This window comes from Anarrhichthys ocellatus, unplaced genomic scaffold (genome assembly GCF_004355925.1).
Source record: "Anarrhichthys ocellatus isolate YVR2014 unplaced genomic scaffold, GSC_Weel_1.0 scaffold89, whole genome shotgun sequence".
NCBI classification, from domain to species: Eukaryota; Metazoa; Chordata; class Actinopteri; order Perciformes; family Anarhichadidae; genus Anarrhichthys; species Anarrhichthys ocellatus.
The window spans coordinates 565,586-583,676 of record NW_022280119.1 but is presented as its reverse complement, the minus strand read 5'-3'; the positions used below and the strand labels follow the sequence as shown (position 1 = coordinate 583,676).

Genomic DNA, 18,091 nt, shown 5'->3' with positions numbered 1-18,091 from the left:
CTACTCACATTGGTGAAAGCGCTAAACCTCTGAATTTACTCCCAGCCCCCACAAACACAAACCCCCTTAAACCCCAGAGTGTGTGTGGGTGTGTGCATATGTATGAATGTGTGTCCATCTTCTCTCCAGTTGAACAGGATGTGGGAGGTCAAAGGACAGGGTCAAAGGTCAAAGCCTGACTAAATAATTACCAGATACTCTTTGCAACGACAAACACACACACACAGACACACACACACAATCAAACACACAACTTCACGACTATATGGGTTGTTATTTTTGAAATGTCTGGACAGTGTCTTCCTCTGCGACCCCCTTAGGTTGTGCACACACCTTCACCTATACACAAACACACACTTGAACGTGCTCTCTTTCCCTCCCTGTCTCACTGGCACACAACCCCCAACGCCCCCCTTTCCCGCCCCAACCCCCACTCCCCCCTCACACACACATAATTTCCGAGCCTGAGTGCTTGTCCCACTGACAGGCTATCAGTCAGGAAACAGAGGGGAGAAAAGGAGACGAGAACAAGAGCAAGAGGCAGGGTGGCTAGATTTAGCCTGTCAGTCACGAAAGGTCAAGGGTCGCACTGAAAGCCCATTGACATGTATGCACACACGCACATACGTATGTGTGCACTCAAACACACACACACACACACACACACACGCACACGCACACACACACACACACACACACACACACACAGACAACAGTGTTCATCAAAACAAGGTCAGAGGTGGAGGGCAGACAGCTGGCTTGGTTTACAGAGAGAAAGAGAGAGGGCAGACAGCTGCGTAGTTTTACTAGCGTCTGCCCCTTAAATAGAGACTGGAAGAAAGTTTAAAGAGGGCACAAGTGAATGTTTACAGCAGGGCAAGGAGGTGCAAGCACGTATTTCAATTGTTTTGGATGAAGTTAATATCTGTAACATACCTTCAAGAATTCACGAGCACACTGAAAGAGAATCATTTCATCAGCGAAAAGAGGGACCTTGTAATGTAATTGGATCAGATTCCAATTTTTGTCTTGATATTTTTGCAAAACTGATTCGTCTTTTCCTGGCATCCTTTGTAAACTGTTAAATAGAGGAAGGATGCAGGTAAAACAAAAACAATCCCCCTGCCAAATCCTCTGTTTTTCACTGTATATCACTGTGGCGCACATAATCATCCAGATTAGTCTAGACTGGAACACACCAATCCAACCCTCTGTCTCTGGACTAAAAACCTCTGTCCTTTTGAGTCCACACCCTGGTAATTAGCGCCATAATAAGAAGAGATAAGCAAAGAGATCTAGGCAAAAAAAGCACTCACACACAGACAAATGGGTAAATCCTCACACAACCTTGCACAAAAACCACGTCATGCATTGAGACAGGTAAGCTTATACACAGCGAGACATGCACTTCCCCTAGACTTCCACTAACCACAGGGCCCACTGGTCAGGTATTTGTGCTCACAAGGTCTGACCAAGACAAATTAGACCTTTATTTTCTCTGACTGCTGGAGAATTTGGCTGTAAGGCGAGAGAGAAAGGAGTTGAGATCGGGTGCAGGGAGAGGATAGAGGATTTTGCTGTAGAATCTGATGGCAATGACTGGGTTAATGGTTCATAGTCAGAATGGACTTATTTTTCACGTAGTAATTTGAGTGTAAGTGTTGCTCACTGCCTTATTTGTTCAGTTAAGGTGGAAATCTATGGTTGTTCTGTGGTTACAAGATTGTTATCTGCTGACACAGAGATGCCATAAAAATAAAACAGAATAGTACTGTGTTGTACTGGTTGAGTCACTAGTATGGAATATGCATTTGCAATTGAGAGTAGCAAAATGCATCTGTATGAAAATGTCCTGTATGCCACTTTGCATTTGTTTAGTCCGCCCAGTAGGAATTGTTTTCATGGAGTACCATTTTCACCTGCAGGGACCCCACATGGGGCCCCGAGGATGATAAAGCCAGACGAATGTGATCGCTCAGGGCAACACAAAAAGCCAGACCAGACCGAACAACATGGGTGGTCAAGGTAGAGCGGCCAGGTGGGTTAAAAAGGAGGACCCGAGGTGAGGAGAATGGAGTGGAGCATGTGGTCGACACAGCGGGAAACTCAGTGGTCATTTCACCCATGGACACACACCAATTGATAGACTTACTGATAAAATGATAGATGCATGGTTATCCAAACATGGAGACAAACAGCATGACAGGCCAGAAACCAGATGAACAGATAGGGATGCATGCAAGGCTATAGTCACACACACCCAGACACGCACAAACAGAGATAGACAAACTGGTCAACCTGACCAGACAGGCTTTGCTTTGCCTGTGGGGATGATCAAGGGTAAGCTGGGATTCACGGTGATTAATCTTATTAATGTTGCACTGTCTGGGTCATAAAAACGACTCTTTTCTTACTACGCATCTAAGAGTAATGCTTTTTCTTGTGATTTTATATTATCATCTCATCTCCCAACCCACCATTGATCATTTGTGTGTCTGGGAAAGGTGAATAATAAAGTGAAGGTTTGTGTGTTTAAAAATTCAACGAAACATTATACCGTATAAAAGGAGCCCACACGTTCGATGCAATGCAGGTGTAGCATCGGTACGAAGTGAAGAGGAAAGCAATGCTGGGGTTAATATTTCATTTGCAAGATCACTTATATTTTTTATAAGGCTGTGTCAAGAACACTACAAAAGCCATCCATCTAACAAGTAATTTCATCTCACATTCAGCCTTCAAGTCTGTGTGGGACTATTTTCATGCCGCACCTGCTCACAACACAGTTTCTAATAAAACTCGGCCCCGTCCCACAGGACAAATAAGACACAAAGCACTATGGATGTTTTTAATCTAAAGAAATGCTAATGCAGTCACTCGCCTGTTTACTAAGCAACCTTTGAAACACACTTTCCACCTAAGGCGATGAGAACTAAAAGTTGATACAAATCATTCTTATCTCTCAAAGTTGTTTGCAATCGCAATAAAAACAAACCAGATGTTAACTATCAGATTTCAGATCAGCATTGTTAGTTTTACTGTTATCAGAAGGAAACCATCTATACAATACCCAAAGTAGTTAGCTTATCAGATGTGGATGCATACAGTTACAGGAAGACAATGCATGGTAGGCCCATTAATAATAGAAGTATAGCAATAGCAATAGAAAATGTCATACAAAACTCATTCAAAGATGATGATAATGATGATGATGATGATGATGACCACAGTCCCACCTACATGAGAGTTAATCTGCAACATTTATTTTGGGTCTCGTAGCACCCATGGACTCCAAATCTAATTTCTACTATTTGGGTGAAATAACAACACTGGTTTATCCTATACATTCTTGAAACAAGTTATATTGGAAACAACCAATAATGCAAACATGAATCCAATCACATTGGCAGATTTGACAGCAAATGTTTTAGGCAGAACGATTGCATATAAAGTCAATAGAAAACTGCAATTATTTGCCCATAATTCACACTTTCTGCACAGCTAAAAATAACTGATTTAGAAAAAACTAAAACACCAGTACAAGATGGACACAGGGAATTTAGTGCCTATTGAGGCTACTAGCTAGAGCACTGTGTATCTGTGTATTCATATTCATCCGAGCCAGACTATAATAGTGCATAATTACAATGTGGTGTGACAATCCAATCTGATGGCAATAAAAGCTCCACCCAACCACACTGGGAGTGGAAAGATTTCATGCAGACGCCTTCTCTCTTGCTAAACCAGGCGAAGGGAAACGACGCATGGCACAATGGCTCTGTTGTATTATTAGCCCCTCAGAGGAAGCTACAATTGTCGGATCAGACTCCAAAAAAAAGAGTAAAGTAAGTCTGGGAAAATATCAGCTTCCTGTCCATGACTTCAGGGTTTAGCCTGAGTAAGTGGTTGCCTCTTGCCTTTCTGCCTGTCTCACTGATTCACACACTCTCTGACCCTGTGTCTGTCCCTCTCACTCCAGTTATTTGGCTGGCTCCTTGTTTACTCAGATCAAACTTGTTCGGGAAAGCCAAGTGAGTTTAAACAAACACACCCAGACACACACCAATCAAAATTAGCTGGCATGGAGGCACCACAACACATCAATGCTAAAACACCAACTGCACCAGTGTCTGATTCTCTGATGGTACAACAGAGATTATTGCTGTAATTTATGCTGACATGAATGCATCATTTAAATCTGTGTGTGAGACTGTGTGTATGCGCGTGCACATGGAGATGAGATGGTGAGAGAGGCTGAGAAAGTGATGGGGAAATGAGAGACAGAATATACTTGATTTATTATCATTTGCTCTAACGGTCAGATTTGGTTTCCGAGGAGCTAGTCTGAGCTTTCATCGCTCAGTGGGAGCAACAAGCTCTCAGAAATGAGAGAGAGAGAGAGAGGAAATACCAGGACATCGCCTTCCAACTTATCTGGTTGGTAGCCAGCCTGTATCTCCCCGGGGCAGCACACACTGTCTGTCTGACCTCAAGTGAACTCAACTCAACTACAACAGTAGTCTCACTGCTCCTGATGTGAAGCTGGAGGAGAAGGGGTTTGAAGGGAGCTGAAGACAGCAACACAGATAGAGCGGAGGGGAGCAGGATGAAACAAACTCGCTTTACATGTTCCTCGCAAAGAGACAAAACTCGAGTCATCCTCTCCATTAAACTGCTGTGAAGAAATTTGGTAACATTAATGCAACTCAAAGAGCTAAAATGAGTCAATATTCAAAAACCAATACATTGCCGATCAGCTGGAATTACACACAGCATACAACAAAATCACGTAATGTTGATTGAGAATATATCTTAGAATTACTAATGAACTGCATATACAGAGATAACAAAACGGTCACATTCAAAGTCATCACATACTGATGCTTGGTCAGACCCCTTTTGCCTTTGGAAGGGACACTTTCTTGAGGACTGGGTAGCCCAGGGCGTCAAGCTAAGGCGCTCCACTACGGTCGCAGTAAACGCGGGGTTCACGTGTGAATTCAACAAAAACACTTGCTTAGGTTTTGGGAATACATTACAGTTGGGCTTAAAATAACCACGTAAACTAAGTAAAATGCAAGCAGTGTAACTTAAGTTCAAAAACTGTGTAACTTGAAAAATAACTCAACAACACTTTTGGTACACGGACACTGGTCTCCTGGGTGATAGTCCTGTGTTAGTTTGTCCGGTCCACTTTCCATGCCACCAACAGTTATTTGGGTTTTTATACTATCACTATCAAATATTGTTTTTTACATTCATGATTGAGGTCTATTGTAATTATTAGTGTTGCACCATTTTCTCAATTTGTGTTGGTTGGAGAATGACAGTACACAAGCTGATTAAAATAAATGTATGATTTCTTGTTGTACTTCTGATGCTTGCTTTTCTTCTTCTGTTACTTAGTGTCAACATATTTTTCATCCTAAAGCCAATGAAGCATAATTTAAGTTGGAAATAAATCAAATTTGAAAGGGACAGAGAGATATAGAAAGACAGAGGGATGTGAAGGCAGTGAGTAAATGCACGGAGAAAATGTACATGGAAGAGAACAAAAAGATTTGAGTTTCATGGATTGGGAATGACAAAAAAAGAGGAGGGTGGAGTGATAAAAAAGCAAGTAGGGAGGGAGAAAGAAAAGGAAGGAGAAGGAGAGTGGGTGTCCATCAGAGTAAGACATAGTAAGGGAAATGATGGAGTTGGCACCAGAGTGCAAAGGTAGAAAAGGGGAGTGATGAGTTTGGAAGAAGAGTTCAGCAAAGGCCTTGGATCCAATCAAAAGGCTGTTTTTGATTCTGTTTTTCATTTCACCTAAAATAATGTTTCAACAGTCCCTTGCTTATAGCTAAACATCAACCTCGGTCTTTGAATGGGTACTCGTTTTGTGCAGAACACTCCATGTGGCCCAGATGAACTGTGCAAACTCACAACTGTATGGGGAACCGAGCATTGCTGGATTAGCTAACCTTGTTTCACTCCCATGAAGATTTATTCACACTTTTGGAGATGTGGTTTTGAGCTAGACACTTGATTGTTTGACATTGCTTGAAATATTACAACCCAAAATGGTTGCGTGAATATTTAGTCATGGGGAGCCCTGCATCAGTGAACCTCATTATTTAGGAGTTTACTCATCAGTGTTATGTTTACATTGAGAGTTTAGTAACAAATATGTGTTGGTAATGTTAGACAAGACTGACATGCTATCATAAGGGAAATCAAAACCAAAGGTAATTTATGTAATCACAATACTTTCATGGGTTGCATAGTCAAATATACACAGAATGTCTTTAACCATCACTGCAGTTTGGAGGACGTGGTGTGGCATATATACCACATTAAACAGAACAATTGTTGTTTCTATTTTCTTAAAATTGAAATCAATATTTGTTATCCATTCTATGAATGTAGAGTGAAGGAATTTGAACGGGGCGCAGTATGTTCTGTTCTTTGCATCACTTGTAACCTGAAGAGATAGAAACCCAAACCCTGAAAATGTTTCTAAAACTTTTTAAAATTTTGTGTAAACAAGCTGACTTTTTTGACAGCTCATTTTGCATTTTGGGGTAGAATTCTCTATCAAAGCATTAAAATGATGCTATGGGACACGGATGTAAAAGCCAAGAGGTGCATTGGTAGCAACCCTCATAAATATAGGATACATTACTACAACAAATAAATACTGAAATTTCAGCTCGGTCCACAGTAATTCTCATGAGAAATAAAATATGGATTAAAATCGATATAGAGAGTGTGAGTGGTGGAGGAAAAACAGTGAGTTCTACAAAGTGTGAGAGGTCTCAGTGGTAGCGGTGTTTACAAAACTGAGCAAGAGGCACATACAAAAGCAAAGCGCACGTTCATACAGTACTATATGGTCACGCCTCATTACAAGCACAAACAGAAGTGTCCCACAAGCGCAACAAGGTGACATCAAATGTACACGGTGTGAACAATTCCTCTGAGACAAACTTATTTTTCAGAAGCAGACCAAAAATGAAAAAAAAAACTTTCTTTCACAGGCACAAACAAACACAAATGTTGAATTTTCTCAAAAATACAAACTCCTGAAGATACATGAATGCATAAAGGTTCTCACATGCACACACGTGCAGTGCGGCTGTCTGCCTCCCACATGCAGTGTTTGTGACGCAAAGGAAAAGTCATTAAACCCGCACTTCCTCTCCAAACAGAAGAGAAAGAAGAAAAGGCCGTCTTACATGAAACACACAGGAAATGTGTGAGTAACTGCCTGTATGTATGTGTGTGTGTGTGTGTGTGACTGTTTGTGTATGTGTGCACATGCACGTGTATGTCCCCTGATCTGAAGTTCTGCCCCTAGGGCTTCTGACCAATGTCTCGTAATTGCTTGCCTTTGATTGCTTTCATTGAGTAGACTACAGCTACAATTACAGACAATTAGAACACACAGCTAAGGGTTGGCCTGCTCAGCAGACAACGGTGATCTTGCGGGTTCAGCATTTGTCTAAAGCGTCTCCCCGTTATTTCCACATTTAGACATGACTGAATTACATTTAACTGGAGAGTACCCAATTGAGTTATGTAATGTCCAATTCTTTATTTTACGAATCAGCATTTTAAATTAATTAACAGAGGTGATTGGACAATGTAAGAACTGGACACATTGTTGATTACTGTAAACACGTCCCAGATTCACCTTAAAATAATGACAGATTGTGAGCTTTTCAAAAATAACACATAACACGCACGGTAGGTAGCTCTCAGCTTTTTGTTTGTGTGCTGGATCACGCTGGATGTGTTTTTCAAACAAGGCAGCAAACCGTAAAATATCTTAACTCATATATGGCTTCAAGTGACTTCACAAGTTTCATTTCTCCCTTTGCAAAGGTACAAACAGTTGGCAGCTTCTGCTTTTTTATGGAACTTATGGTTCTAATTGTGTAACTAATCAGTTGACAAGTAAGTGTGCGTGTGTGTGTGTTTCTTGTGTCTTTGAATACATGTACTATAATTTTACATAACACCCAAACCAGCACTTCCTTGTGTTTCTGAGTGAGTGCATATTTATCTGCATCATCAGTCAACATCAACAGTCAGCGATACTGTATGTGTGTGTTTCTATATGAATGTAGTGTACTGTCTAAGCATGTTGAATGTGTGTATATATATATAAATATATAAATGACTGACACAAAGTGGCAAGGAGGACAGAAAGAACAACAGAAGACAGGGGAAAACAGGGAGAAAACAAAAGATTCAGATTCAGAAAACTCAATCACTTCATGGCTGAAGGTGGAAGTCTTAGCTGTCTGCACTAAATCATGTCAACATACAGTACACACACACACACACACACACACACACACACACACACAATGTTGTGAAAAAAGCAACACAGAAAGGTGAAGGACAGTTTTTCTGACTTCCATGGGGAAGAGTACTCCCCCTCACACACGCAAACACACACATTTACACACACACACACAAGTGGAATAATTTGGACACTGTCTAATCTCTGCATACCTCTGCCATGAACATCTGTCTCCTCAGTAGGATCCAAACCGTTAATAAAAGGCAGGCTCACATGCAGACACACACACACACAATCTCTATTTTTCTCTCACTCTATTACACATACACACCTCACTCAGACGAAATAGATGGCTACATTTGGCCCAGTCTCCATGTGTTACTGGTTCAGTGTTTTATCACTGTCATTTGTGTTTGTTTGTTTGGGTGTTTTTTTTACCATTTTTTAAATAGAACTATCCATGTTCATACAATAAGTTAATACTGAGCCTTATGCAATATTAAACTGCATTATGTTGTTTCTCAGGTGTATAACTTTCTTCACTGCTAACAGCAAACAATGGCTCAGGTGCTGTTTATTGGCATGTGAAAAGGGAAAAGGGTATGTGCGTGCAGAATTGGAAATCCCCCCCCACACCAGCAGACACAAAAACATGCAGATGTTACTAACTTTAATCTTTAACTTTTCAGCTTTAGGGGGAACAATTTGCTTTGCACTCTTCAAAGGGACAGTTTTAGTGTTTTAGATTCTAATCTTTAAAACAGGTTTGGATGATGTTTGTGTGTGTGTGTATGTGTGTGTTTCCCTTTGCATCTGGTTGCTCTCTGTTGGTCTCAGTTATTCTGTTTACTCGACCATGATGAATCTCAGTGTACAATAAATATTTGTCATAAAATGCATGACAACCATGTCCTCATGTAGTTGAATTTCAAAACGTATGAAACCCTGAAAGCAAACTATTTTCTGTTTAAAGGGCATGCTGCGGTGGGACATAATGAGGAGAAAGTTCATTGCAAGGTACAAACCAAAGAAGCAGATGAGGCCTAAAACAGAATACAGCTTGAACATTTGGAGACTTATAGCATTACCTTAACTTAAAACAAGTAATCAGTGTTTCATCATCTTCACGTCCACAGTCAGACTTGGTTTTGTAGGTTTATGAAATTCATAGGTCTACATTTCCTGTTTCGACCCGGTAAACAACTTACATGTGCACACGAGTGCTGTGACGGTATCATTTAGAACTTTTTGAGAACTGCTGTAGCTGAAATGTCAGAGTCAACTGTGGGAAACTGCACATAGTTGGATGCATAATGAAGGGGAAGTACCAACAGACGCAACTTTCTGTTGCAATTTCCCTTCTGTCAGTAACTTTGAATAGTTTTATATCTCCCAGTCTGGTATATACAGTGTCTGTCTACTTTGCAATGTATTTATACATTTACTTTACTACTTATTCCTCATGTTGGGGTCTGGTGGGGGAAAAAAAGAAATTTGCTCACATTTAATTAAACCAGTGTTCATTATCAGGCATTTCTCTCAAACACTGCTAAATTACATGTATTCATGATTTGTATCCATTTTTCATGCATTCAGTAACAACATCTAATTACATCATAAATGCAAGGAACACGGTAGCTGTAATTTAAAAGGTTATTAGTGTATATTGCCAGTAAAAAACACATTAGCTTAGTGCCTTACCTTGGCACTCCAATTCCCCTGTACATTCAAGGTCTGGAGCCAGTGAGGATTCCTCCAGTGTTAATTAAACCGTGTGTCTTGGAGAGAATTAAGGTCGTGATCTCCCAGACCTCACCACTCCCACACTTCCTGAGAAGAAAAGAGAGAAGAAAAGAGACTTAATGAAGGAATAAAAGGATGAAATGACTTAATGAACTGCCTAACGAGGCCTGCGGCCGTTTAATAAGGGCTTATTAAAGCTCAATTAGAGCAGTAATCCAGCTTGTTTGGAGTCAGTCAGTGTTGACTTGTGGCTGATTGTGTTTTTATGGTTGCTGCATAAACAAGGAAGCATTGTCATTCCGCAGGAAGGAAGACAAGCTCAACAGTATGTGTGTGTGCGTTTGGGTGTGTGCGTGTGTGCGTGGTTCAAAAAAGATGGATTTGTAAAATGATTAGGTGAGAGCTTCAGGTGACATTTTGATCCCAATGTTTGTCAATACTTATGGTCGATTTCTCAGCTTCTCGAAGGGAATCGGCTGCCATATAATACCTTCACGTCCCTATGTGACAGCCAGAACTCAAAGCACCACACCTAGTTTTGCAGATCATGTTTTTGGATCTGATACGAGGAAGTTGCTTTATGGACCTTAGCAAAATGAGTCACGTGGTTTGTATAACCCAAATGATTCAGCTGGCAGACTCCTCATTGATTCAAACACAATACACAATGTTTCTTCTGTAGACATCAGCGTGACTCACATGAGTCAGAGACAAAGCTGCATTGCGCCTTAGGACACATCTAAAGAGAGTGTAAGGTATACAGCACACTTGAAGCTGCAGATTTTCATTATTCAGACAGTGACGCCATCACCCCTTAGAGGACTGAGTCAACCTCACAGTATGCGTTGTGTCCTACTTGTATGGGAATGCCTAACCACTCTCATTACTATCGCCCCCTGCTTTGTCTCTCTGAGTGATTCGTTTTATATAAGTGATTCACATTTGTAGTGCCCGAAGGCCCTTGTATGGGCATTAGCAATATCCAGTGGTCTCAGCAATAAAAGGGTTTACTCATCCTTCTTCCTGATCATGTGAGAACCCACCAGACGACCCTGTGAGACAATACGTTGTACTGCGCCGTACAGTATGTTTATGAAATGTGGATTCAAATGAATTAGATGACTAAATGTGGCCACCCAGTTTTGTTCGCCTGAAAGAGACGTGGCACATTCAGACAGAGGATCTAGATAGCTGTTCACAACTGCCCCGATTTTAATAACTGTATTGGTATGCTGTTGGGTAGTGTATAAAAAGCTGGCCAGGAATATAATGAACATGATAAATAGCAAAGACATCATCCTATGAACTGTTAACTCCATTGAGACCATCCAGCAGATCCTAATGATCTGCACTTAGGGATTAAGAACGGCGCACTTTCTCAAATATACTAACCCATTAAGCTAACCAATATGATTCAGTCTTTGAACAAAACCAGCATTTTGATCCAGTACCACAGAGTTAGTAAAATACATAATATAATAATACTTTACTGACATAGGGGTGCGGCCTGTTTGGAGTGACTAGCAAGCATAAAACAGCGCAGCCAAGAGTGATAAGCTGAGACTCCTTCTCAATCAGGCTTCCAATCCGACCTCTCTTTATGCCCGAATATCTTATCATAGCTATGTTTCCAAATCCCCCTCAAGACAAACATTTGAAGTAATATTAGCTTTTGAGTCTGTTATCTTATCTAAAAACGTAATTTGACTCTGTGTATCAAGGCAGAAATGGGGATCCCTGTCAGCCCCTTCCATATGGGAACAGCTGTCCTGGAGTCGACATCCAGTGGCCATTAGAAGAACTGCAGTAAGGAAGAACGTAAAAATGAGCAATTAACCAAATACAGTGTGTGTGTGTGTGTGTTTGTGAGTGGTTGAAATAGATTCTAATACCCATGAGCACAGGAAAATCACACACTGACATATTTAATATTCTGTAGTGTATGCTGTATATATGACTCAGATGCATGTTGTATTTGCTGATTAAAATCTCTACTACAAAATCAATTAAAGTGACATGCAAAGGTAGACACAGTGGTGTACACAGTCCATTCACCCCACAGGGACATTTGATGCATATTGCTAGAGCTAGATTTAAGCAAGATGACATCACATAGGTGTCAGCTCTCTGTGAAAACTCACCACTTTGCTAAAGTTGTGTGTGTAGGTGCGTGCATGATTGTGTCTCTGGCATTTTGAGCATTTGGCTTTTTTTATTTTGTATCATCTACCACAAATACACACACACCCTCTCTCTCCTTAGGAAACTGCTGACAAATAACAAACACACACCTTTCTAGTGCTGTGGTCATCATTTTCCACCATGCTGTCACTTTCAGAGTGCTAATCCACCAGAAGAGTTTTACACACTACTATTTAAGTCACTTAGCATTACCCTTGCCAATAGGATTTAACTCATTTTGCCTGTAGCACTTTTGGTTTTAGTTAAACACAGCTGAATGATTCCCTCAATCACTTATGGCAGATTAATCCTTGCTTCCAAGTTTCCCTAATTAACTTCCTAAAATCAAAACCATTTGGAGGGTGGAGGAGCATTCTGTGTTTAGACCCAAACATGATGGGGTTTAGATTTTTAACCTTAAGCTCTCGGTGGTTAGGATTTTTTTGAAATGCTTTCAACCTTCTTGATTCCCCATTTTTATATTAGTTTCAGGTTTTACACATATGCTGACAGTGTCTGAGAATTATGTAATTTAACCCAAGGGCAGACTGGAGTCACCCTCCAGAGGGTTATTAAACTGATTTTAGACATTACAGCGTAGATACATTTTGAACATCGAAGAGAGATGTGTGACAGCATTTCACAAGGCAGGTTTGAACTCTTGCAGTCACAGTTCATGGACCGTGTCGCTGGCAAGTCTACTGCTCTGCTAAAACACTTCAATCCCCTCCATTTATGTCCAGAACGCCAAACAGCTGACAATTTCCTGCAGACGGGCCAAGGACTTCCATTGTTGTCATATACCTCCCCTCTTCCAGACATATGTCAATTTTATGTCAGCGGATTAGGGATGCCAGTTATTGTTCTGCAGCATGAGGATGATGTCAACTTTCCTACAGGGCAGTTTCTGTGAGATGTAGACAGCAAAGCAGGTGACAATCCCTGCAAAGATGCCAACACATCACATCATTTACAAAACTACATCCCTGCTCTTCAGCTCAGTCAGTTGTACCCTGGAGAGTGATAGAGGGGGGAAATAATGATGTCATCTTTCCAATGGGGCCCTAAATGTTGGAGTTATTATGCTTGTGTGCTGAGCTCTGGAAGACTATGATAATGATGATGGTGGTTAGAGCAGTGTAGATGATGATGATGATGGTGCTGGTCAGTGCAGTGGTCATAGTGGTGATGACAATGACAATGCAATCTTCCCTAAAGCCCCCTTTTAACAGCATGAGCAGTTCACTATACTTCTCTCTTGGTAGTGCTGTAGAAAAAACAGTGCTTGTATGACTTCAGCCGATTTACCTCTGTTTATCAAAACACTCTTGTTGAGTGGTGGAGGCACTACTCCTCCTAATGTCCTCAGTAATGTATCTATTGATATTAAGATCATGAATGGACCATGAATTGGGGGGTAAATTAAGCTTACTTTGAATTTTAACATGATGTGTTACAATGTTCACCATTAAAATCACATCCCATTATCACATTTTGAATATTGTTTTGGGTTTTTTTTTTTCAAACTGTGGTAAAAGTATTTTAATCTGAATGGGTAAAGAATTTATAGTTTTAATGTAATTTGGTCCCACATGATCTACTAACAGGAGCCTTTTTTTCTACATTACTTATTTTTGCTCTGGGGATGTATAAAATATGTAACATACTTTAGTAAGAATAAGAATGTACTAACTCTTTCTGCAATATGACATAATATCTGCCATGATGTATGATGTGGTATGTATATATATATATATATATATATATATTGTGTTATCCATTTACTCAAATGTAGTCCTCTTTTGATTTTCACAACAAGGACTTCCTTCTTCTAAAAGCTGAGCAAGGCAATTATGTCACTCTTAATCATGAGTTGACATGATGAAAGGACCAAAAATGATTAGGCTGATCTAATGAAATTACTCGTGTTTTTATGAAAAGAGCCCACATGTTTATTAGGTGTTTAAACTGTAGGCTCCAGTGATTAATAGCAGTCCATCCTGCATTGCTATTCTCAGCAAAACATATGAGACACAGTGTGCGCTCACTGTTTGTATTCCCATCAAAAGCAATTGCTTCAACATGCTCGAGTTTCAACTGTGAGTGTATAAAATATCGTGTTTTTATATTTCACTTATTTCCAAAGATTCCCTGCTATTTTCCAGTTCCACCCCTGTGTGTTAGTGCTAAACTATAAATCATGTCACTCTGCCACTGGGCTTCTTGCTCATTATGGCTAAACTGATAACGCATGCGGAGCAGCTTTAACTGTTAAAACCTTTCGACATTAAACGGCTGACTATGCCAAAGCTTTTAAAGGGCAAGCATGCAAAAATCAATTTGAATAAATCAATTTCTTTAGCCAGGCCGTAGTAAAACACATCAATACAGGCCAGAGTGTCAACATTGCTGTCATATTGTAAAGGATACTATTGTTGGGAGGCTGAGAGATGCAACGCTCTTACTGGAATTCAAATCTAATATGCAGTCTGATTCAGAGATTGGAGTTCTCACCTCTGCTTTGGTGTTGTTTAGCTTCCAAAAGCTGCACCAAAAAGCCCACTAAGAGTTACATTTTAACAGGCATTTGTATCTTTGTTTGTTTCCACTGGTTTCGGTTGTTTCCAAAATCTTCCCCATCTCCTACATTTTCAAGTTACACCCTTGTGTGTTAAACTATATCTAGTTTTACAGAAGGCATGATGTCATTCTGCCTGCGGGGCTTTCCCACATCCACGGCTCAGCTGATAACACATGTGGTGGAGAACTGTTAAAACACATGGGTGTGTAGCAGTTTTTAAACTCCTAACCCATATCAACCTTCCCTGAGAAACAGAGAGGAGGGGGTTTGGCAAAGAAAAACAGGTCCCTTTTTCCCTGCCGGCAACCATCAGCTTTAAAGCTCATCTAGATTGTGATTACCTTGGCTGAATGCGGTAACCCTGCCCATGTTGTTCCAGGCAGGCTATACAGCTGTGCCTCACTCAATAAAAAAAAAAAAAAAAATCATTTCATTAGCATTCCCTTTACCTTGCTGATTTACAGAAGGACAAGCTGCACTTGAATAAATGTACGGGAGTGGTGGGCCTTTTAAATGGTCAGAGTGAAGCTGTTGAATTCCACATACTGTAGTGCCTGAGAGTTGTTTGACATCAGTGTAGGTTGTGGTTGCTCACTTGATCCACACTGCTGTACAAACACTACTCCACCAACAACCCGGTGCAAAGTCGGATGCTTTCACTCGGTTAATCTGCGCTGTGAGTCAGGGAAACTAAAGTAATATCTACATACATACAGGGATAACATCTGACTCACCAAATTGGTATTTTGGGGTTCTGCAGCATGCTAGTAGCCTATTCGTATTCTGTGTCAAGCACTGTAGAACTAAACACAGTATTGTGCAGAATAAATATAGTTTCATGCAGCTGTGCGAAATGACTGAAAACTAATACAGAGTCCCACTGGGGCAATCACAGGATAAGCTCAGCTGATATGGACCCATGAGAGGAAGTTGAACTTGTTTATGAAGGAAATGACATCATTGGGCATGGATGAAACAATGATCTCATGCCGACAAGATAATGTGAGAGAGAGCGAGAGAGCGAGAGAGAGCAAGAGAGAGAGAGAGAGAGAGAGAAAGAGAGCACTGTTTAGTTTGGCTGCAAGAGTCACATGTACAAATGAAAGGTGGCTGAGTGCACCAAGGTTATTTTAAACCCTTTAAAGTTTAGTTCTTAATAGATTTGGTAAATGGCTGTGAAGCAACATTGGCTGATTTTGTTTGGATAATGTCAGATTCATGGTCTGTTTCTTGATTTGCTGGTCCTACACAAAAATGCAATGTAAAAATGTAGGCCAAATTTTCTTAGACGGAAAATTTGCTGTTTTCTCTAAAACAAAAAACAGCCCACATTGCAAGTATTAATGCCACGGGTCGTAACGATTTTTTAGCACTGTGGGATATTATTCAACCGTGTGTCAAAGCCTCAGATCTTTGATGTTACTTGTGGATTGATAATAAGCACAAGCAATAGAAAGAAGAGTTTGAATAAAACTTGGTGAAGAATTTCAATGAATGTCTAAGCAGAACATTTAATTTTCTTGGACAACCTGGTCTCCTGGGGGATTTAGATAAACAAGATTTTCCGGAAAGGAAAAATTATTAAAAGATAAGCAACCTATTTCTGTTTCTGTATTGTACACATCTTTTTTTTCTTTTAATGTTGGTGTTCCAAGCCTATTCACTCACACAAGGGAGCATTACAACTTTCCAAAACAACATTCTGTAGCTCTGCACTTTCTATAAACTGCTCCTTGATGACCTCTAATTGTCCTGGGGATTGGGACAGCGTGATTGAAAATAAAAATCCTTCACGCCAAAAAATGACTGGAGGGGGTTTGGATGAGCTGTTGGACCTCCCAAGAGCAGAGCTGGACCAAAACTCCAAAACAAAGCTTGCTGCTGGGTTAAGGATCTTAGAATATGCCCTGGATTATAGAGCCAGAGAGCCAGAACATGCCCAGGGACAGTGGTGGAAAACTAATACTGATTTTGGCTAAAGAGGGATACTGGGTTATTTGAGAGACAGTTTGTTCAGTGTTGTTAGGATGATGACAGTATTCAGGGGGAGTTTGCGGTTAGCCAACACAAAATTCAAATGTGTGATTTAAATCACAATAACTGCACAAAGAAAATACACTCTACGTAAAATATGACGATATAAATTCAAATAATCTGTAAATAAACCGTTTGGCCACTATGTAAAATTAGCTTCAAAGCCTGGCGTTCTTCCTGGTAGCTTGGAGTTAGACCACGGCTCTACCCTGTTCAGTTACATACTACCTGGGTTGGCTGGGGCCCCCTACTTCTCCGCTGTGAAGGCCTGGGTTAGAAAGAAGAAGTTCGGCTGCAGCGAATCGTCGCTCGGGATCTGTGTGGTTGGGTTGATGTTACATCGCAGCAGGGCGTATATTCATTGGGCTGCACCCATAGAATCCAGTGGAGGGCAAAGCCTGTGTCAGTTAGAACCAAGTTTTCAATATTGTAACCCTAGTTCTATAAACACAGGCAGAGCCCTCAAGGGGGCCCCTACGCCGCTCGCTGGAGAGGGTGTACAACAGCTTAGCAGCTGGTAGAACTGCATCTTATACTGTGGGGTCCGCACATATTCAGGTTGGCACATCCTGATTGGAAGGCTCTTATGCTAATTTTCAGTGGGCAAATGCATGCTCGTGATTGGAGGAGAGTATAACCCATATAGTCCAGTAGAGGGCTCCACCTGCGCTTATCGAACTTGGGTTACGATATTGTCTCCTTCGTTGCTACCTATGTGCATGTGTGTGTCTTTATCAGCACGATAGGGAAAAAATGTTTATTCATGTATTTTCAACTGAAACCGAACGTAATAGTAAAATGTTTACTGACTCCATATGATACACATGCTTGCGATACTAGAGCCGCTCATAGTGACTACAGCATTATCCAATTTTTTATGGTTATGTTTAAGCACACCCAGATCATGGTTAGGGCCGGTTATAGGGAAAGATTATGGTTTTAGTTTTACTGGGAGAAAGTCAGCAGTGCCTTGAAGCAATAGAAAAGAAAAGTTAACTTTATTTAGATTCAACCAAAACCAATTTTTTTTTTTTACTTAGCATAACCAAAATGCATTTGTTGCATAAACCTAACCACAGGCAGCTGGTAAAGTCCTGTGCTCGACATGTTCACTGGTTTAGTGTATAAAATGTCATTACATTAATATATATATATATATTAATAGTTTCAAGTTTATTGAAATTCAGTTTCAAAGTATAAATACATTTTAAATTACGCTATTCAGTTTTTTTTAATGCAGTTAATCACGTTGAACAATT

At 40.4% G+C, this 18,091-nt stretch overlaps 1 long non-coding RNA gene across 1 annotated transcript in view; it reads right to left on the bottom strand.

Annotated features, from left to right (window-relative positions):
• The window catches only part of LOC116398749 (uncharacterized), a 93,257-nt gene that overhangs the window by 38,161 nt on the left and 37,005 nt on the right, over nucleotides 1-18,091 (bottom strand). Inside the window, exon 3 of the long non-coding RNA XR_004213768.1 lies at nucleotides 9,995-10,123. This is a non-coding gene — a long non-coding RNA (uncharacterized LOC116398749). The remainder of the gene's footprint in view (nucleotides 1-9,994; nucleotides 10,124-18,091) is intronic.